This window comes from Sciurus carolinensis, unplaced genomic scaffold (genome assembly GCF_902686445.1).
Source record: "Sciurus carolinensis unplaced genomic scaffold, mSciCar1.2, whole genome shotgun sequence".
NCBI classification, from domain to species: Eukaryota; Metazoa; Chordata; class Mammalia; order Rodentia; family Sciuridae; genus Sciurus; species Sciurus carolinensis.
Window position 1 is genome coordinate 614842 of NW_025920209.1, and position 8951 is coordinate 623792.

Sequence of the window (8951 nt, forward strand, 5' to 3'; positions counted from 1 at the left end):
CCTGGAGGCAGAGGGTGGTTGATCAGACCAGGGATCTGGGAGGTCCTGGCTGTTGTCCCAAAATGACAGCAGCCATGTGTAACCAAACCTGCAGTACTGTGACAATGGACTTCCAGGCAACAGTGGGCAGCAGGTCATCCACTGGTGCTTTGCTTGTGGTCTGCAGGCTACTGGCAGACAATTGGCAGGTGAACCTCAGGTGGTTGATGATGGTTAGGTGAAAGTCAAGCAATGGGCAATCAAGAGGCAGTTAGACGGACCAATGGTGGATGATAGGCGTCAGTCAGTGAGCAATCTGCACTCACAAAGTAGGCGATATGCTGGTAGACAGCAGGTGATCTTAGTGGACAAATGGGGTAAACAGCAGGGGATGGATAAGCAGCAAAGACTGCCTCACAGAGAAACAGATATTCCTCTGGTTGAAACCCGAGTTATAGAGAAACAAGGAACGCAGCCTCCCTCTAACCTGCCATCTTCAAAAGGAATGGCCTACTTTTGACCCAAGTGGAGAATAGGCTGATTTAGGGTCTATGACCTAGGTGTTAGCTTCCATTTTAGCTTAGACACCAAAGAGTATTTTGTAAACATCTCAAGATGTATTCAGGAAGAGAGCTCTCAAAATTAACTAATTTTCATTCATATAAAAATCTATATACCGATTTATGGTACATATGAGATGTGTATAGCAAGTTTTTTCTTTTCTTTCTGAAATAGTTGTAAATGGACCTGAAATCAAATATTTACATGAGTTTCACATTTTTTCATGGATCAGAATTGAATTGCATTGATATCAACTTAGAATAAAAAGAAAAAGTAAAAAAAAATCCCAGTTACAATATTAGGAAAATAATATTTTCCCAATTTCCTAAGAAACCTGAATAAACTTACCTGTCACAGAGAAACATGCCACTGCCCTCCTGTTTCGCTGTAGGCTGAATATAACTGGGACACCAAAGATCTTACATCTAAGTCTATAACTCTGGGGACTGTTACTCTAGAGGATCAACAGCAAATTATCCCTTACAAGCATCCAAAGAGTCAAATAATGTAAATGTCAGCTCTCTTATACCATCCTGAATAACTGGACTTTTCTTGAAATCACACAGAAAAATTGCAGCATGATGTTAACTATGATACTTTGTTTATATATAATTAAAATGCCCTCTATAATTAACAAATTAAAATAAAAGATGAAACATAAAAATCAATGTATGTCTTTAGATTTGGAAGGAAGCATATAGTAGATTCAGGCAGGTCATTCTAACCAACCTCCAAAACTCACCAAAATGTGGTCCCTTTTGAGTGGGTCCCATAACAAGAGAAAACTCTGTAACAAGTTCAGTCCACCATGCTGGCTGTTGAGTTATTTGGGCCACATAAGCCAGTGTATATGATTGTCCTTGAAGGGCCCATGGCAGATAGATGTTATCAGTATGTTGCACAGGCCACATAATCAATTACAGATCAGACTTTAAGAATGTTAAGGCAAAACAGTGATACTCACCTTTTAAGAAACAGCATTTGGTGGAATGAGACAGACATCATTACCCTATGTATATGTATGATTACCCAAATAGTATGAATCTACATTGTGCACAACCATAGTAACGAAAAGTTGTACCCCATTTGTGTACAATGAATCAAAAGGCAGTCTGTAAAAATAAAAAAATAATTTAAAAAACCTGCTCCACAAAATAAATGAATAAAAGAGATACTATTTAAAAAAATAGAAATAGCATTTGTCATTTTAATGGATTGTGCTAGAAACAGTGATTGGCAAGTGGTCCCCAAGTTACCGTGCAACCTGCACTTCCCATTTTGAACAGGGTGTTGGTGACCCTACCAATCCATCATATTAGGTATGGGCAGCAGTCAACTGAGCTCCTTTCCTGAAGTCACAATTAAGGTGGAACCAATATCCAGGGTTCATACTCTTGCTTCCTTCTGCTCAGCCTGAACTCCTTAGCTCAAGAGTCCATGAACTCATTCCCTTAACAACTTGATCATGAATGAAGCATTGAGAGCTTTTCAGATGATTCCCCATGATATACGCTGGCACAACATAAAGGTCGATTGCTGCAGCACCATCATCCTGCTCTGGGATGGTCCTGAAGGACAGCAGTGAAAGAAAAAATAGTTACCTTAAGATCCAGAAATCTAAAATGGGGGTCATCTTTTCAAAATTGGCTGAGACAAGATCCATGGTAATATTTTAGAAGGATGGAATAAAAAAATCCGGAATACTATCCTCTGGAATGTGCTCTATAGGCAAAATATATAGACTCTGCCACCAAAATGCATTGTGGTTTCTGTAATATTTTATGAGACCAGGATATATGAGCCCGGAGTGTAAAGGAAGTGGCTCTTCTACCTATTGATGATCCAGCTGCTGAAAATTGCTTCCTGTGAGTGAAGCCATGAACTCCAGTAGTTAGGAGGTCTCTTCTCTCCAGGGATATGCTCCTTCTGGGGAACACAGTAAGCAATGGAAGCATTAAATCAGAATTGTGACTTCCTTGACCAAGAAAGTGCAGTACAAGTACCTTGCAAGATTCCTGAGGGAAGCAGCAGGATGTCTTGTGGCTTCTACTTTCACTCTCTTTAAACTCTGAGAGTGCCACATAAGGAGGCCAGTGGAACTTACAAGCAGGTAAGTGGCTGCTGGAGAGCACAGAGGCAGCACCGCCAACAGCCAGCACCAGTTCACATGACATGAGCCGATGCCATCTTGGGGTGACAAAGTGTGAGCACAGGTTGTGTTCCCATAAGTGCAGCAGTGTGCAGGCACCCTAGTGATACTGGCGGAAGATCTAACCAGTCAGCTTGCGGAATGGCAAGAAATACTTTTAGTTACTGAGTTCTGTTTATTTTTTCCTCCTCATCAAATAATAACTGAAATTTATTTAGTAGAGGACTGCACAAAAGCATGCACCGCCCCAGCTAAGGAACAAAGAAACACTGCCAGTAGAGAGAGGGGCTTCAGGTGGCGCGTTAGCCGGGCTGTACTTTCCACTCCTAGGCCTCTGCAACCTCTTTCACGATGCTGCCTCTGCTGCACTGAGTTCCCCAGCGCTGGGCGCCACCCCTCTGCTGTGGCAGCTGCTGCAGTCGGCACCGCGGCTGTGCGTTTGGTCCTTTGTACTGCTGTCCATGGAGCCAGGTTCCAGCTTGGACGCGGTGGCACGGCCTTCTGCAACGTCCGGGACCCTGCGGCTGCTACTGAGGCTGATGCGCGCTGCACGTGGATGGAGAAAAAGCTTTTGTTGAATGCCTGACGGATGAAATAGAGGAACAGGAGCCCGAACTGACATCCACTTGCAATTTTGTGGTTGAAGTTAGGAAGAGTGATGGAAAGAAGTCCCTTGTACTGGACGTCACAGGAGGAGATTGGACAAGAGGAGGAAGATGAGAGCGACATTTTCTCTGTTAAGAAAGTTAGCTTTAAGGCCACCGGCGAGTCTGAATGGAAGGACTCTAATTATACACTGGACACAGAGTCCCTGAACTGGGCCTGGTATGACCACCTATGGGTTTCCTTGCAGACTGAGAGGTGGACGACACTTTTGCAGATGAGTTGGTAGAACCCAGCACAACTCTGGAGCACCAGGAGTACATTACTTTTCTTGAGATCCTCAAAAGTTTCGTCAAGAGCCAGTAGAGCAATCAGAGACACTGAAGGCTTTAATTTTATTGTGAGCTTTGACCAATGAACAAAATCTACTCTGACCGCAGACTGTGTGCTTCAAAGTGCTTATAATTCTAACATCATGGGTAAAAAAATAAGAAAATTTAAATTATTGCTGTTATGCTCTCATTTACTATTCATTTGGGAGTTTTCCTGTACAAATTTATTATTTCTAGATTTTTGTATAACATAGATGGGCAATAAAATTCTTTTATCTCCTCAAAAAGAAAGAAAGAAAGAAAGAAAGAAAGAAAGAAGCAGGGAGTCCATAGGGTTGAGAGAGGACAGCAGTAGAAGTCACAGGGGGAAAATTCTAAGTTTACTGTGTCCCATATGGTAGCACTTGCCACAGGTGGCTTTTGAGATCTTGAAATGTGACAGCTCTGAATTCAGGTGTACTGCATGTGTGAACTTCACACTTTTTAAAACTTAGTAAGCAAAAGAGAATGTAAAGTATTGCAAATTTATTTTCTGATCTTATGGTGACGTTACAATATTTTACATATATTAGTTTAAATAAATATCATTACAGGTAAAATAACTAAAATTTGTACTAAGTTGCAATTTCAGTGAATTCATTGGTTTAGAAAATAGTTGTAATATGCATGTGGTGGATTTCAAAAGCATCAAGTGTATTGGAAACCACATACCCACACTTGCACACATGCACACATACATATTCATGTATACAGACAAATAGAAATTGGAATATAAATAAAAGTATGCAGGTCATTTCTCGTCATTAGAAAATCATGGAAAACAGATACAATTTTTCAAAACTGAGATGAACAAATACCTACATACCTTATTCCTTTTACACAGTCAGTGTGTGTACTGATGTGGTTATATTTTCATAAATAATATTTGACCAGGGATGTGTGGTGTGTGTGTGTGTAGGGGGAGAGATAGACAGAAAGAGATAAGAGACTGAGAGAGAGAGAGAGAGAGAGAGAGAGAGAGAGACTGAGAGACAGAGAGGGAGAGAAAAAGGTGAGGGAGAGAAAGAGAGGGAGGGATAGATTTAAAACAACTAAAACATAAAACAGTTCACAGTGAGTCATTCTGTATTAGTAGGTCTCACATAATGGAATCATTTATAGTTTGTTTCTATTCTAGTGGAATTAGAGAAGAATACAATATTGGTTTTCTCTAGATTCATGGATGAACTCACTATTCTCTATTCTTTCATCTAATTTGCATAATTATGCAAAGAGCTAATACATTTAACTTTGCACATAGCTGAGAACATTTTTTGCTGACTCCATGAACCTGATCTTACTTTCTATTTGTTTCTGTGAGCTATTTTGTAATTCCTTCTAGACGTTAAATGATATTCTAATGTACTTATTTTACATGTCAAAGAAAGTTTTAAGCCTTTTTTGATTGATGATGTTGATCAAGAGATTTAGACTTCTCTGCAGTTTTCTGAAATGGTATGATGACTCCTCTCGGGTGTGGCCACCACCTGGTGCTCTTCACAGGAACAGGGACTTGCTCCACACCTGCTTCAAGAGACCGCTCTCCACTTTCTTCCTGCTTTCCTGGGTTGAGGTCAGGCAGAGGAGTGGAGGGCTCTTTTTCCATCTTGTCATGGAATGGTAGGAGCAGACACTCTTCCTCTCATTCAGGTCACCTGATTGGCTTGTGCTCTTGCCTCCTCTCAGTTAGTGGGTTCATCAGTGTCTTGACTAGTGCTTTTATTTACTAACATTCTGTGTGTATACCTTCTAGGAGTTAAACTTAAATAATGTTTATACAGTTACCATGCAATGCCAGACAGCAAGCACACCTGAGTCTCTGATCTGTTTCCTGATTACTTATTTTCTTCTTCTTTGCCCATTATGGGAGCAGTATAGTTACATATGTAATATGAAAATACTGTTGAACTTTTGTACATTCTTTACTTCATACAAATAGCCTTCATTTTAGCATTAGCCAATTTTTGATGAATTAAAAAAGCTCACACCCATTGCTTCTCAATATTCATAGAATTCAACCTCTACTGTTAACCCTGCCATCCATTCAATAAAAAGAAAACTAAGAACATTTACCATATGCCAGAGGTAGTTAAAAAGATAAAAAGTTAAATAGCATCACAAATACCTCGATGACAGCATTGATACACACCTTATATATTTTCCAGAATTTTGTGAGTAAACACACATTATCAAAATTAAATTTGATGAAATACTGTGAGATCAGTAATATTAGTCAAAATTAGGATGAAAGAAACTGGGGATTGAAGAAGTTAAATTTTGCCAAGCTAAAAACTCAGAATCAAAGTACCAATTCAGGCTTTCATGAACTCAAGCATATTGTATTTCAAATGTTATTATAGATAAAGGACACAAACTTCATTGAAACAAGTGAATGCAATTTAGAAACTAAAATATTAATGCAGCTACAAAGTGTCAGTGGTATACATCAATCAAAAATGAATGAGTAGATATGATTTAGAGAAACAGTTTCCCTATTTTCCTGGTGAATTATTTGAATGTGTGATTTTATTGAACCCAACACATGAAATATAGGTGAAAATGAACACCAGATCTGCAAATTTATGTATCAGTTATTTGTGCCTTTGCTTTGCCTCCTTCCCACATTCTAAATCACCATTTCTATGCTAAATGAAATTTGCAAACAAAGAATATTTTACCAGACCAAAGATAAAAGCAAAGAACTTGAACAGAGGTAAGAAATGCACTTCTTTCATCAACCATATCACCTACAATGAATTGCAGCTTTAGTACGAACAAAAAGAGAAATCATGAAGTGAAAAAAAAAAGACAATTCAGAAATTTTTTTGCCCATAATAATGTTTTCTAAATGGTTACAAATATGTATGAGGGAGAGAGAGAGACAGATATAGAAAGATTAATTATCTACTAGGGATCAATCTACCATGATGCTTTCAGGCTCTATAATTCAGTATTCCTAAATTACTTGTGAAATTATTACTATATTCTACATGAAGTGAGATATTATCTTGGGTTCAAACAACACTGAAATTCTGGATGACTGAAGTAAAAAGAAAAAATAGTAAATAATACGTATATATATATATATATAAAATAACAAAACAAAAACATACATGATTAAGTATGTACATATAGACTTGTCATTCTATGGGCACACTCTCAATGCTATCATCTTCATTATAAAATTACAGAGATTCTATTCTGACAAGAATCATAGATTCATGAATTATGGAAACTGATATAATACTGTGATTCTTATGTTCATCTTTAACTTGAGAAGATTTTATACCAAACCCAATATGTGTGTCTTAGTAGGCCATTAACCATATTCATTTAAACATTACTGATTACTTTAAACTTTAAAAAGGGGCTAAATTTTTTGAAGAATATTTAAGGCCACAGTTGTAAATTAAAAAGACACAAATATAAATAAATCAAAAAGACTCACTCATGACTGTTTAACTCATTCCTCTTCTCTCCACTCCAATGCTACAGCCCACGTATCACCCCTCCTGTTACCTCTGCTTTGCAGCCTGAGTCCTGGCAAGCTCACATTCTCTAGGAATCTGTATTAGAGCTGAGAGCTTTTCTGAGGAGCTTCCTTCACATCCTTGTTCCTCAGGCTGTAGATCAGGGGGTTTGGCATGGGGATCACCACAGTGTAGAAGACTGTGGTCACTTTGTCAATGTCCAGACTAGTGCCAGAACTGGGCTGGCAATAAAAGAACAGGATTGTTCCATGGAAGATGATGATGGCTGTGAGGTGGGAGGCACAGGTGGAAAAAGCTTTGTGCCTCCCCTCTGCAGAGCGCATCTTCAGGATGGTGATGAGGATGAACAGGTAGGAGGTGAGGATGATGTGATGGTAATGACCTCATTGAAATTGACCACAATGAAGAGCAGAAATTTATTCACAGTGACAAAGGAGCAGGCAAGTCTTAGGAGAGGGGGTGGATCACAGAAGAAGTGGTTGATCACATTTGACCTGTAGAATGGGATTTCAAGAGTTAAGCACAAGTGAACGAGAGCAGACACTGATGCTAAGAGGTAACAACCAGAGACCAGCTCTGCACAGAGCTTCTGGGACATGATGACCATGTACAGCAGTGGGTTGCAGATGGCCACAAAGCGGTCATAGGCCATCACTGCCAGCAGGAAGATCTCCGTGATCACACAAGTGCAAAACAAATAGAATTGTACCATGCAGGCTGGGAAGGAGATGGCTTTGTCCTTGGTAAAGATGTTGGCCAGCATTTTGGGCACTATGACTGAGGAGTAGCAGAAGTCCACAAAGGACAAGTGACTGAGGAAAAAGTACATGGAGTGTGCAGGTGAGAGCTGAGCTGGATCAGTGGGACCATGCCCAGGTTGGCCAGAACTGTGACTCCATAGATGAGAAGGAACACCAGGAAGAGAGGGACTCTCAGCTCGGGGACATGTGACAATTCCAGGAGAATGAACTGTGTCACAGTGCTGAGTTTCATCAGTCATGTACCCACTTTAGATGTGACTAAGGAAAAGAAAACCTAAAAATTATTTTTTATTTATTAATTAATTTATTTTTCAGACTGCATTTTGATTCATTATACACAAATGGGGTACATCATTTAGTTTCTATGGTTGTACACATTGTAGATTCATACCATTCATGTATTCATACATGTACATAGGGTAATGATATCTGTCTTGTTCCACCATTTTTCATATCCACCCCTCATTTCCTTCTACATAATCTAAAGTTTCTCCATTCTTCTCTCATTCCTCAACCCCTCACCCCCATTATTTATCACCATTCACTTATCATGGAAAACATTCAGGCTTTGGTTTTATTGGGGATTGACTTATTTCACTTAGCATGATAGTCTCCAATTACATCCATTTATTTGCAAGTGCCATAATATTATTCTTCTTTATGGCTGAATAATATTCCATTGTGTATATACACCACAGTTTCTTTATCCATTCATCTGTTGAAGGACATCTAGGTTGGTTCCACAATCTAGCTATTGTGAATTGAACTTCTATCAACATTGATGTGGCTGCTTTAAAAATTATACTTTATTTTGTGATTCAAAATTAGTCTAGGCTGGTATAAATAAATAAATAAATAGATAGATAATTTTAAAAAACAGAAGCAATAGGAAAGTTAATATTATACACAATGAAATAAAGCACCTTTCATATGAAATTTATCAAAAGTTAAGCACAACATAATGAAGATTCATAGCATCATTATTTTAATTCTGAGATCACATGAAATCTTTAATATTTATAAAAACTTTTATATA

At 38.6% G+C, this 8951-nt stretch overlaps 2 pseudogenes; one reads left to right on the forward strand and one right to left on the reverse strand.

Annotated features, from left to right (window-relative positions):
- Positions 1-262: 262 nt before the first annotated feature.
- On the forward strand, positions 263-3658 carry LOC124975053 (complement component 1 Q subcomponent-binding protein, mitochondrial-like; annotated as a pseudogene).
- A 3576-nt stretch (positions 3659-7234) lies between these two features.
- LOC124975054 (olfactory receptor 5L1-like) lies at positions 7235-8154 on the reverse strand (annotated as a pseudogene).
- Positions 8155-8951: the final 797 nt, after the last annotated feature.